The sequence below is a fragment of the Bufo bufo genome, chromosome 2 (genome assembly GCF_905171765.1).
Source record: "Bufo bufo chromosome 2, aBufBuf1.1, whole genome shotgun sequence".
In the NCBI taxonomy this organism is placed as follows: Eukaryota; Metazoa; Chordata; class Amphibia; order Anura; family Bufonidae; genus Bufo; species Bufo bufo.
In genome coordinates, this window is record NC_053390.1 from 128,664,515 (window position 1) to 128,679,037 (window position 14,523).

The window sequence follows — 14,523 nt, forward strand, 5'->3', positions numbered from 1 at the left end:
GCTGGCCCCTGATAGAACAGTACTCTCCTTGTCCGTTATGCGAACAATAATAGGACATGTTCTATCTTTAAACGGAAAAACAGAAATATGGAAACGGAAGGCATACGGAATACCTTCCATTTTATTTGCGGATTCATTGAAATGAATGGTTCTGTACACAGACCATATACGGAATACAAAAAACGGAACGTAGACGGAAAAAAAACATTTGTGTGCATGAGGCCTAAAGGTGACAACAAACAAATAAAGAAAATAAAAGTAATCATCATTGCCAAACTATTTACTACTATGTTCAATTTTTGGGAGTAAATCTCCTTTAATCCTTTCAGCCCCAGAGGTTTTTTTCATTGTAGCATTTTTGTTTTTCACTCCCTGCCTTTTTGGGGTGATAACTTTTTTTTTTTTTTCGTTAATATAGCCATATCAGAGCTTGTTTTTAGCAAGATTAGTTGCACTTTATAATTCCACCATTAAGGAATTCACAGACACATACAAATAAAAATATATTTTTATTGATACATAGATATAAAAAGTCCTAAATATAATTCATAATTCAAAATTTACAAAAATAATAGTCTCTAAGCATAACATTACCCATATCTACAATCGTGGTCAGCCTTGCAGTCATGGCAAGTTGAGCTAGTTAAAGATAATATATATATATATATATATATATATATATATATATAAATATATATATATATATATATATATATATATTCAATGATATAATACCACCATTTAATATTGCATATGATGTAGTGGGGAATTGAAAAAAAAAATGTAAAAAAATATTCCTTAACTGTTTTTATGGCATTCACTATACAATAAAACTGACCTGTTACTACAGGTAAATGTAATTGTGGCAATATCACATGTATAGTTTTTTCTTAAAACTTTTTCTTAAAACTTTGAAAACTTTTTTTTTTTCAATGCCATATTCTGACCCCAATAACTTTTTTTTTGTTATGTCGAGGGACCTTTATGAGGGCTTCTTTTTATGTGTGGCAATCTGTACTTTTTATTATTACCATTCTCGGGTTTTTTAGACTTTTTGATCACTTTTTATTAAAAAAAATTGTGGTAGGCGAAGCAAGCAAATTGGCAATTGCAGAGTGGTTGGACTCATACCCATTCTCGGGGCAAATGCGTTTTGAAATCTGCTAACTTTCAGCCAATGTATGTCTTGGGTGAAAGCAGCAGCACTGCAAAAAGAAACTGTTGCAGTAGTAGATTGTTAAACCTTTGCTGAAGGCCAATCTGCAACAGCAAGCAACTAACCACCTACTAATAGAATAAGTGGCTGCACTAAGAGGAGCACGAACTGTGCAGAGAGTGGTCGGCTGAGCAAAATACAGAGGATGGGTGTGGAAAGCTGTACAAGCAGTATTACAGAAAATGACAAGGATGATATGGAGGCCTATTTAACTGTCTTTGAGGAAATCACAGACAGAGAATATTGTCTTCAGAACAATGGGCAGAGGTACTAATCCCATATTTGTCTGGGGAGCCGCAAAAGGCCGGATCTCATCTTGCAGGATTCCAAGGACTATAGCAAATTAAAGGCTGAAATACTTGCTCGCCTGGGGGTCAATCTAGTAGTCCAGGCCCAGTGGGAGCAACAATGGACTTTCTACAGAGAGAAACTTTCAAGGTCACAGCCGTTTGACCTGTTTTGCAAACGGAAAGAGTTGTCAGAATTGTCATGAATCGCTATGTTTGTGTCACTACAGCACTGAGTTGCCCAAGGAGACCCTCAGAATGCTGATAACTTGGTCAATCTTGTGGAAGGTTATACCATAGCGGAGAACCTTCTTTCTGGGGCAGGTAAAGTAAAACATCCACTGAAAAACCCCAAGGGTTGCTTAAACCTAGGAAATAACAGGGGCAACTGCCAGTTGACAAGGCCAAGGAACAACTGGCAACCCATCCCAAAGTCCAACCTTGTCAAGTTGTCTGTAGGAGTTATCAGACCCCTGTGCACATAGCGGCAAATTGTCCTATGATGGTCGAGCCAATAGAGTGTGACATGGCCTTTGGTGCTCTTTGTTTGCTCATCCTGTCTTAAATGCTGCACTCCTAGACCACGGGAGCCTGGCAAACCTACTTATACAAAATATTCCCTATGTGTTTTGTGCTGCTGGAAAATGCATGCTAGTGATGTGTGTACATGGGCATGTAAAAGAGTATCCTGTTGCCCAGGTGACCATAGACACTGAATGTGGGACTATGTCACACAAAGTGGGCATGGTAATAGGTTGTAATCATAGGTTGTGATTTCCTTTATAAGGAAAAACAACTGGTAATGATCATGATGTTAGCATTGCTAATGATATATCTCCTGTTTGTGAACTTGTGCACACTGACATGAGAGGAGAAACCTCTGATCTCCCCAATAATTTCCCCCTAGCTGTCTTGGTGGGAAATGAGAATGAAATTACAGATTCTGAGCAGACATTACCAGACCCTGAAGTATCTATAGTACATTTTGGGGCTGCTCAGTTGCAAGACTGCACTAAAAAATGCGCTTGAGAGTTAAATGGGGTTCCCCAAGAGCCTGATGCCGACAAAAAGAATCCCTACTTTGAAATGTACAATAAGCTTATATACAGTTGCAATAAAAAGTATGTGAACCCTTTGGAATGATATGGATTTCTGCACAAATTGGTCATAAAATGTGATCTGATCTTCATCAAAGTCACAACAATAGACAATCACAGTCTGCTTAAACTAATAACACACAAAGAATTAAATGTTACCATGCTTTTATTGAACACACCATGTAAACATTCACAGTGCAGGTGGAAAAAGTATATGAACCCCTAGACTAATGACATCTCCAAGAGCTAATTGGAGTGAGGTGTCAGCCAACTGGAGTCCAATCAATGAGATGAGATTGGAGGTGTTGGTTACAGCTGCCCTGCCCTATAATAAACACACACCAGTTCTGGGTTTGCTTTTCACAAGAAGCATTGCCTGATATGAATGATGCCTCGCACAAAAGAGCTCTCAAAATACCTACAATTAAGAATTGTTGACTTGCATAAAGCTGGAAAGGGTTATAAAAGTATCTCCAAAAGCCTTGCTGTTCATCAGTCCACGGTAAGACAAATTGTCTATAAATGGAGAAAGTTCAGCACTGCTGCTACTCTCCCTAGGAGTGGCCGTCCTGTAAAGATGACTGCAAGAGCACAGCGCAGATTGCTCAGTGAGGTGAAGAAGAATCCTAGAGTGTTAGCTAAACACTTACAAAAGTCTCTAGCATATGCTAACATCCCTGTTAGCGAATCTACGATATGTAAAACACTAAACAAGAATGGATTTCATGGGAGGATACCACAGAGGAAGCCACTGCTGTCCAAAAAAAACATTGCTGCATGTTTACAGTTTGCACAAGAGCACCTGGATGTTCCACAGCGTACTGGCAAAGTATTCTGTGGACAGATGAAATTAAAGTTGAGTTGTTTGGAAGAAACACACAACACTATGTGTGGAGAAAAAGAGGCACAGCACACCAACATCAAAACCTCATCCCAACTGTAAAGTATGGTGGTGGGGGCATCATGGTTTGTGGGCTGCTTTGCTGCGTCAGGGCCTGGACGGATTGCTATCACCGAAGGAAAAATGAATTCCCAAGTTTATCAAGACATTTTGCAGGAGAACTTAAGGCCATCTGTCCACCAGCTGAAGCTCAACAGAAGATGGGTGTTGCAACAGGACAACAACGCAAAGCATAGAAGTAAATCAACAACACAATGGCTTAAACAGAAGAAAATACACCTTCTGGAGTTGCCCAGTCAGAGTCCTGACCTCAAACCGATTGTGATGCTGTGGCATGACCTCAAGAAAGCGATTCCCACCAGACATCCCAAGAATATTGCTGAACTGAAACAGTTCTGTAAAGAGGAATGGTCAAGAATTACTCCTGACCATTGTGCACGTCTGATCTGCAACTACAGGAAACGTTTGGTTGAAGTTATTTCTGCCAAAAGAGGTTCAACCAGTTATTAAATACAAGGGTTCACATACTTTTTCCACCTGCTATGTGAATGTTTACATGGTGTGTTCAATAAAAACATGGTAACATTTAATTCTGTGTGTTATTAGTTTAAGTAGACTGTGATTGTCTATTGTTGTGACTTAGATGAAGATCAGATCACATTTTATGACCAATTCGTGCAGAAATTCATATCATTCCAAAGGGTTCACATACTTTTTCTTGCAACTGTATAGGGTTACTAAAGCTCATAATGAAAGGGTGGAACATTTGGTGGTATCTGGGCCCTATAGGAGATAGGGTGTTAGATATTGCTGATTCTCATATGTTGGGGGTACACCTACCTACAGACAAGACCAGGGATTGTATCTTTCAGAGGTTTTATTGGCCCAGTCGTTATATGTAAAGACATTGAAAACTATTTTCCTACCTGTCAGCTAAATGCCCCTGCATCCTATTTCAGAAGTCCATTGGTCACTTCCAATTGTCAAGGGGCATTTGAATGGATAGCTATGGATTTAGTGGGACTGTTAGTCAAGTCTGCAAGGGGGCATCAGTACATTTTGGTGGTTTTAAACTATGCTACCAGGTATCCTGAGGCAGTGCTTTTAAGAAATACCTCTGCTAAGTAAGTGTATTGCTCATGAGTTGTTTCATATATGCACAAGAGGGGGTATACCCAAAGAAATCCTGATTGATCAAAGAACCCCTTATATGTCTAAGGTAATTTTAGTTGTTAAGGTTGGAAAAAGACAAAAGTCCATCAAGTCTAACCTGTAATCCTGCTAAAGCGATCCACAGAACAAATCCCTCGATCAAAGTCCATCTTCCTTTTAAAAAGGGGTTGGGCCAAAGGGAAAGGGTGCGTCGAACAAGATTTGTATACATTCTCATAAGCCTCATGTAATGGTGCAGAACCCCAAGCAACCAGACAGAGGCTAAACAATAGTGGATTTATTAAATAAACGGCAGTACAGTTCAAACCAGTAAGCATATACAGGTAACCAACCCGAAAAATAACCTCTGCAGGGAAACACCAAGGAGACAGCCAGTGACCAGGCCAAAGTTCATATGCGCAGTATTAGTCCATGTAACGTGGTACCTAGGGATGAGACGTCAGGATTTGCAGTGTCCGATCCAAGGTCATACACAAGACAAACTGTTCAGCAAAGATGAAGCATCGAGAGGCAGTCTCTAGAGATAAATCGAGGAAGTCAGAGGTCAGGCACAGGTAAGTCTGGGAGAATATGAACCGCAACATACACCCGGGTTGTCAAAACAACAGTGGGCACTGACCAGCCAGGGAGATCACCTTTTAAGTACCTATTAGCAAATCACAAAGTTGCATGTGTCTATTCCTCATAGGTCATATAATGATCCTAATCCCTGACACTTGTGCAGCCTAGGCTGGTCCTTAGTCACTTAACCCATGCCTGCCCTCTAATCTACTAGAATTTATGTACAGGTATTTTCCCCATTAGCGGCCGGTGTAGCGATTAAGATGCGCGTACGTTTGGCCACGTATCCTTTTGCGAACCTCCTCTCGAGCATGCGCGCGGACGCTCGAGCGGCCCAGCATTAATACACAATCGCGTCTGCACGGATGCCGGAACGGAACCCGCAGGTGATACCGGAGACAGGACCGGCCACTGCGTGCCGCCACCAGTCCTGTCAATCTGCCTCCGAGCCCCCGGCGGTCTTCCCCTCCGGTGACCATGCGGACACACTACCGCGTCTGCCCGCAAAGGAGTCGCAACCGAACATTTCCCAGGCACATGCGTGACCTGTCCCGCTATTCCAATGGGGTCCCCTGCAGGATGTGCCCCACAAAGACCCCTGGGGGCCCCAGTGGATCGCGGAACAGGAGAGTGTCTTACATTACCCCCCCCCTCAAGGAGGCGGCTCAGAAGACTCCAAATGGGCTTTCCTCAGATTCTCATACGCATGAACCTGGCGGGCAGGTACCCAATAGCTCGCCTCTGGACCATAACCCTTCTCTCTTGTTTTCATACTGTCGAGAAGACTGCTGTGTGTAAATGTAACAGTCTCCTCCTCTGAGCGAGCAGCTGACTCGAACTGGGAACGAACTGCTTCCTTTTCGAAAAGCTGCTGCTATTGCGAGGTGTAAATGCAACTTAACCCCTTAAGGACACATGACGTATCGGTATGGCATGTTTCCCGAGTCCTTAAAGACACATGACGTACCGGTACGTCATGTGTTGTTCCGATCACTGCCGCCCGGCCGGCTGTGATCGGAACAAGGTGCCTGCTCAAATCATCGGCTAAATGCGCGGGGGGGTCCCGTGACCCCCCATGTCAGCGATCGCAACAAACCGCAGGTCAATTCAGACCTGCGGTGTTGCGCTTTTTGCAGTTTCTGATCCCCGTGGATCAGAAACTGCAGGGACCGCAGGGATCAGAAACTTTAGCATTCCTAAAATATATATGTTTCACCCCCCCTGCACCCCTGAATGATTTTATCCCAGTGGGAGGTGCAGGGAGGTGTTGCGGGCGGTGCGGGCGGTGAGGGAGGCGGGCGGTGCGGCAGGGCGGAATTGCAATCCCCCGCCCGCCTCTCCTTGAATAATCATTGGTGTACAGTGGGTATACCAGGGTGTCAGCACATTGCTGACACCCTGGTATAAACGGCTGACAACTGTGATGTGATGTCAGCCGTTTAACCCTTTCCATACCGCGGTCCGTACGGATCGCTGTATGGAAAAGGTTAACAGCTCAGGGAGCTACCTCCCTCTCCCATCGGGGGGCTGCTGTGCCTTTGCAGCCCCCCGATGGAGAGGGAGAGAGCCCCCAGACAGCTCCCAGACAGCCCCCCTCCTTACCCTTCCCCGTCTGCGCAGTTCTGGCCACTACTGAGCAGACGGGGAAGGTTCCCATGGCAACAGGACGCCATCTCAGGCATCCTGCTGTCCATGGTGCTGAACAGATCTGTGCTAAAGGCATAGATCTATTCAGATAAAGTGTAAGTAAAATACAGTACAAAACACTATATGGTGTACTGTACTGTATTATACAGACATCAGACCCACTGGATCTTCAAGAACCAAGTTGGTCTGGGTCAAAAAAAAAAGTAAAAAAAAGTGAAAAAAAAGTAAAAATCAAAAAAACATTTATCACTGATTAAAAATGAAAATAAATAAATTCCTTACACATGTTTGGTATTGCCGCGTCCGTAACAACCTGATCTATAAAACGGTCATGTTACTTTACCCCAACAGTGAATGCCATAAAAATAAAAAATAATAAACTATGATGAAATTGAAATTTTGCCCACCTTACTTCCCAAAAAAGGTAATAAAAGTGATCAAAAAAGTCGCATGTACGCCAAATTGTAACAATCAAACCGTCATCTCATCCCGCAAAAATCATACCCTACCCCAGATAATCGCCCAAAAATTGAAAAAACTATGGCTCTTAGACTATGGAAACACTAAAACATGATTTTTTTTGTTTAAAAAATGAAATCATTGTGTAAAACTTACATAAATAAAAAAATGGTATACATATTAGGTATCGCTGCATCCGTATCGACCGTATCGAACCCCTCAGTTGACCACCATAAAAAATAAAAATAAAAACGGTGTAAAAAAAGCAATTTTTTGTCATCTTACATCACAAAAAGTGTAATAGCAAGCGATCAAAAAATCATATGCACCCCAAAATAGAGCCAATCAAACCATCATCTCATCCCGCAAAAAATGAGACCCTACTTAAGATAATCGCCCAAAGGGGCGGAGCCTGCACCGGAGCTAGATGGCAGCTTGAAGTGCAGCTCTGCTGTGTGAAAAGCCCTTGCAGTCTTTATCAATCGGCGATTTGGACCCAAAATGGTCAAGATAGGTGGCCCCAGACCTGGGGATTCACAGGGACATAACAAAGAAGCGATTCCGAATGAATCTATGGATAAATTCCTGAAGAAAGCTGCTCAAGTTCATGTGGAAAAGGAATCCAAGATGGCGCCCGGCACGCCGAGAGCGGCAGGGAACAGTGGGAAAACTGCAGCTGCCCCTGAGAAGGTAAGGGAGGCCTCCCCTGGGACTGACACCCTACCTATCTCCAGAACGTTCCTAAAAGATGCTCTGAACGAAGCACTAGAACCCCTGAGATCCGACCTGACTTCTATTAAAGAAGACATGCACGACATAGGAAGGAGGGTAGAAGTTCTAGAAGACACACAATCGGCGATCATATCGCATCAGAAAGGTGTTACCTCCACTTTATCTCAGCACCAGAAGCACCTGAACTCCCTGTATACACTCCTGGAGGTCCAGGAGAACAGGGGAAGACGCAACAATTTGCGTTTTAGGGGCATACCTGAAACAGTGGGCACGGATGGAATACTTGAAGCAGTAACAAATATATGCTTGCAACTGCTAGGCCCAGATTCACCACATGAAATAATCATAGAAAGGGCACATAGAGCACTTCGCCCTAAACCCCAATCTTCAGAACCCCCAAGAGATGTTATTTGCAAGTTCCTGCATTACCCTGTAAAGGACGCTATAATGAATAAAGCAAGAAACGCACCACAAATATACGTGGATGATTGTCCTATTTCAATATTTCAGGACTTAGCACAAACCACCCTAAAGAAGAGAAGAGCTTTGAAACCACTAACTGAGTGGCTACGTGATAATAAAGTGATGTATAAGTGGCTATTCCCTTTTGGCCTGTCCTTCCTCTTCAATGGCAAGAGATTTTCCATCTCATCTTTTCAGGATCTGACCAAAGTATTTGACATCCTGCAAATAAATCATCTTCACATTGAAAATTGGGACATTATTCAAGAAAATATAACAGCAACCAATCTTCCTTCAATTGCCCCGTGGGAGACTCCTCGTCCAGCTAAATCCCAAAGATCAAGAAGAGGCCGTAACTCCTCCACACCAAGACGCCTTCCTCTCATTGAAGATTAAAGGACTCTTTCTTTAATACATCCCTGACCTCCATCATATAAGTATTAGTGCCCCTGGCACATGTTTCTCTTTTATTAAGTATACCACTCAGGACATATTTGTATTATTAATAATTGTATTATTATTATTCTCTCCACCTGTTCTTGTACCTATCAGGATACAAAGTATATATCCCAACGAGGGTGACACACTAAGTCACAATATGTTGTGTTATCCCCCCCTACCAATATACCTATTGAGCATTTTGGCTCTAATTTTCAAGGTTAATGATACCATTTATTGTAATGTTTTTCATTTATGTTGTTTATTCTTTGTTTTGATGACAGGCATTCACCAGTGTCTGAGATACTTTCCGTTGGGGGAGGGTGTCTTCTCTGGAACCCAGATGCTCCACCAAGAGAGACTAAGTACCTACAATTTCTTTCCACATAGGTTCTGCCAAAGCATACAGCAGACTGATTTTCCTATGGTAAATGGCTGACCTACGCATAGCTTCCTTTAACGTTAGGGGATTTCATGCCCCAGCTAAGCGTAGCCAGATCTTTTCACATATGAAAAATGAAAAATGCTCAGTCTTAATGCTTCAAGAAACCCATTTTAGGTTTAATAAATACCCTAATCTCTCTCGGTCCCTATTTCCGCAGTGGTATCACTGTGGTTCTGACTCAGCAGCATCTAGAGGTGTGAGTATCGGGTTCCGGAGGGGACTCCCTTTCACATATGTGTCGCACATTCAAGATGCAGAGGGTAGATATATTCTTCTGAAGGGAACTATTGCTAATCAAATGTACACTTTTGCTAATATATATGCCCCTAATGTTAATCAAGTTTCGTGGCTAGTAGAGATGCTCTCCCTTTTAGAGATATACAAAGAAGGAGTTGTACTAATGGGAGGTGATTTAAACATAACATTGGATCTGGCATTAGACTCAACTTCTAAGAAATCTACACTCTCTTTTAGAGCCCTAAAACACCTTAAGAAAAAGTTGCAACATAACGCACTGATTGACGCTTGGCGTCTCTTCAACCCAACCAGAAAGGACTATACCTTCTTCTCCTTACCCCACCAGTCTTACCACAGACTGGACTACATATTTGTATCCAAGGAACATCTCGGCCTGTGTACCCAGACCCAAATTGGTAATATGATTCTTTCGGATCACGCACCGATTTTTCTTACCATACTTGCCCCCTCAATGGAACCTAGAGCATTTAGATGGAGACTAAATGAACAACTTATATCTACGGAAGAAAATATAAAAATTACAAAGTCTTCATTAGAAGAATTTTTCTCCTTTAATGCCCTTCCTGGAACTTCTCCACATATCTTGTGGGACACCCATAAGGCCTATATGAGGGGCCAATTCATTTGCAGAGGAGCTAAAATTAAAAAAGAGAGAAAAAAACAAATAGAAGACCTTCTGTCCAACATCCAACGCCTAGAATCCTTGCATAAAAAATCCCTTCTGCAGTCACACCTTGATGAACTTTCTGAGGTGAAAGCAAGATTGAAAAACATCCTCAACACAAACTCGGCAAAGTTTTATTTACATACACAGTACAAATACTATGCACACGGGGATAAAGCATCTAAATTTATGATGCAACGTATAAAACAAAGGAGATCCCATAATTATATTCATAAGATTAAAACCCCAGACAAAAGAGAAGTATTTACTACCCCAGAAATTGCTGAACAGTTCCAAAAATTTTACTACTCCCTATATAACATTAAGGAAACTAAAGATACTACTAATAACTCCCCTCTGCTTTCACCAGAAAAATCTGTTGAGACTTATCTTACCTCACTATCTTTACCGAAATTATCGGACAATCAATCCCAGACCCTCCAAGCACCATTTACTCTAAATGAGATCATGACGGCTATTAAACAGCTACCAAAAGGGAAAAGTCCAGGCCCAGACGGTTATCCTGCCTTACACTATAGGACATTTAGTAATATACTAGGCCCCTACTTATTACCTGTCTATAATAGCTCCCTGTCTGGTGTCCCCCTCTCTTCGGATATGACCAGGGCAAATATCACGATAATCCCAAAAGAAGGGAAAGATGGTTCTATTTGTGCTAACTATCGCCCTATATCATTATTAAATTTAGATTTGAAAATATTAGCAAAAATTTTAGCTACACGCCTTTCTAATTTTCTCCCATCCTTAATTAAGAATGATCAAGTTGGCTTCGTCCGTGGTAGAGAGGGCAGAGATAACACCGCCAAGGTTTTAAATGCAATATATTATGCTAAAAAAAGAGGTCGTCCTCTGGTCCTCCTTAGCACGCACGCAGAAAAAGCCTTCGATAGGGTTAGCTAGGATTACATGATGGAAGTCCTCCGAACCTTTAATATTCCTGAACCCTATATTAAAGCTATATTATCTTTATATACCAATGCTTCAGCTTCTATTATCATAAATGATACGATGTCCCCACCCTTCATTATCCGCAATGGCACCAGACAGGGATGCCCACTCTCACCACTGATCTTTGTGCTGATCATGGAGACACTATTACAGTCACTTAGGAATGAGAAAGGGATAGAGGGCATCAGAATGGACCTACAAGAACATAAAGTGGCTGCGTTCGCTGATGACCTCCTGATATTGAATACCAATCCAACCAAAGCCCTCCCCCTAATTTATAATATCCTGGAACAGTTTAGTCTTCATTCTGACTTTAAAATCAATATGAGCAAGTCACATATTCTGAGTATTAATCTTCCTCCCTCACTTAGGAAAGTCTTAAAAGATAGTTCCCCTTTTAACTGGGATACCCCCTACATTACATACCTGGGAGTTAAAATTGGCCCAGACCCTAGTACATTATTCCATTTAAACTATTCTTCTCTCATGAAATCGATAAGCGACCAGCTATCTGTATTAAAAAATCCCCCGCTATCATGGTTTGGTAGGAAAAATATTGTCACCTCACTAGTATTACCTAGACTGACCTACCTACAACAAGTCTTGCCTATTCCAGTTCCCAAAACATATTATGTTAGGCTCAAAAGGGAAATTAGCAAGTTTGTTTGGGATGGGAAGAGGGCTCGACTAGCTTGCTCTGTTCTCTGTAGGAGGGATTGTCCTCTGTAGGAGGGATTGGACTCCCTGACCCTGAGCTTTATGGGAAAGCTATCTCACTTTCAAGGGTAGTATACTGGATGACAGGCCCTATAGAAAAGCCCTTGGTCTCCATGGAACAGTGTGAATTTGGCTCGAGTCTATCTGGCCTTTTGGTGGGAATGGAAAAATTCCCTGCCCAAAATAAACCACTTAATCCAATTGTTAAGTCGACATTGTCGACATGGAATTGGCTCCAAAATACACAATACATGATACCCCTCCCATCACCTTTACTTCAGATAAAAGACATCATAGCTCATGCCTCCTCTGACTTAAGAGATTGTCTTCCTATATCAATTAGGAATTCCACTATCAAAGTTCTTTCCTTATTTGGGGAAGAGGGCAAAGTATTGAACAACAAAGAGATCTTACACATTTTACCAGAATGCAAACCCTTCCCGCAGCTGATATCCTTTCTCCGGTCATTCATTACTAAAAATGTACCAATGGAGTCCCTCTTACGACCACTAATGTGGTTTGAAAGCTTACTGGTTGACCATTCTAGACATAGTAAACTAATATCTCAACTATATAAAAAACTTAATTCACCCATAAATTTGGTTAAGCCAGCTTTCATAGGGCTATGGGAAAAGGACCTAGGTATCTGTTTCTCTCAAACAGAGATCCTTCAATTGTTATTAATTCCACACAGAATATCCAGATGTGTCCGTACCCAAGAAAACAGTTATAAAGTCTTGACTCGTTGGTATAAGACTCCAGACATCACGTGTAGATATAGTTTGACTGGGTCGGACACATGTTGGCGCTGTGTAGAACATAGAGGGTCATTCTACCATATCTGGTGGACTTGCCCACTTATACAGGAGTGGTGGACTGAAATATTTAATTTGGCTAACAAAATTTGTAATTTAAAGGTCCCATTATCTCCCCAATTAGCACTTTTAGGTTCTTGTCCATCCTCCCAAAGAGGGAAACCCACTAAACTCTTCTATAGTATGTTAAGTGCAGCACGATTACTTATTCCGAAATTCTGGTTAGCAGCTGAGGTTCCCTCCATATCTCAATGGAAAGAGAAAATAGATCAGATATACAGATTTGAGGAAATATCAGCTTGGGAAGATAGAAGGATCTCTTTTTTTAAATCCAGCTGGAGTGCATGGACCAAACACAGGAACTTTAAATAGAAACTCTATTAGGATAGTCCCCATCCTGACAACCTATATGTATGAAGATATAGAGTAGTTCTACCTCTCTTTTGGAATATACCATAAAATTCCTGTGAACTAATATACTTGTCAGTAAAGAAAGTATTAAAGTAGGGTTCACTGACCTTTATTACCATTCACTGCTTACAATTCTATTGTATCTAAGCTGTCATTTTACCAGTCATCATTGTAACTTGTTGCCAGTATAACATGTACTTCATTTGTATGTTCTATTTTTACTTAATTTTCAATAAAAAAAATAAAAAAAGATAATCGCCCAAAAACTGAAAAAACTATAGCTCTTAGATTATGGAGACACTAAAACTTTTTTTTTGTTTTAAAAATGAAATCATTGTGTAAAACTTACATAAATAAAAAAAATTGTATACATATTAGGTATCGCCGTGTCCGTGACAACCTGCTCTATTAAATTACCACATGATCTAACCTGTCAGATGAATATTGTAAATAACAAAAAAAAAAACGATGCCAAAAAAGCTATTTCTTGTTACCTTGCCGCACAAAAAGTGTAATATAGAGCAACCAAAAATCATATGTACCCTAAACTAGTACCAACAAAACTGCCACCCTATCCCGTAGTTTCTAAAATGGGGTCACTTTTTTGGAGTTTCTACTCAAGGGGTGCATCAGGGGGGCTTCAAATGGGACATGGTGTCAAAAAACCAGTCCAGCAAAATCTGCCTTCCAAAAACCCTATGGCATTCCTTTCCTTATGCGCCCTGCCGTGTGCCCGTACAGCAGTTTACGACCACATATGGGGTGTTTCTGTAAACTACAGAATCAGGGCCATAAATAATGAGTTTTGTTTGGCTGTTTGGCTGTTAACCCTTGCTTTGTAACTGGAAAAAAAAAAATTATGGAAAATCTGCCAAAAAAGTGAAATTTTGAAATTGTATCTCTATTTTCCATTAAATCTTGTGCAACACCTAAAGGGTTAACAAAGTTTGTAAAATCAGTTTTGAATACCTTGAGGGGTGTAGTTTCTTAGATGGGGTCACTTTTATGGATTTTCTACTCTAGGGGTGCATCAGGGGGGCTTCAAATGGGACATGGTGTCAAAAAAACAGTCCAGCAAAATCTGCTTTCCAAAAACCAAACGGCGCACATTTCACTCTACGCCCCGCTGTGTGGCCGTACAGTAGTTTACGGCCACATATGGGGTGTTTCTGTAAATAGCAGAGTCAGGGCAATAAAGATACAGTCTTGTTTGGCTGTTAACCCTTGCTTTGTTAGTGGAAAAAATGGGTTAAAATGGAAAATTAGGCAAA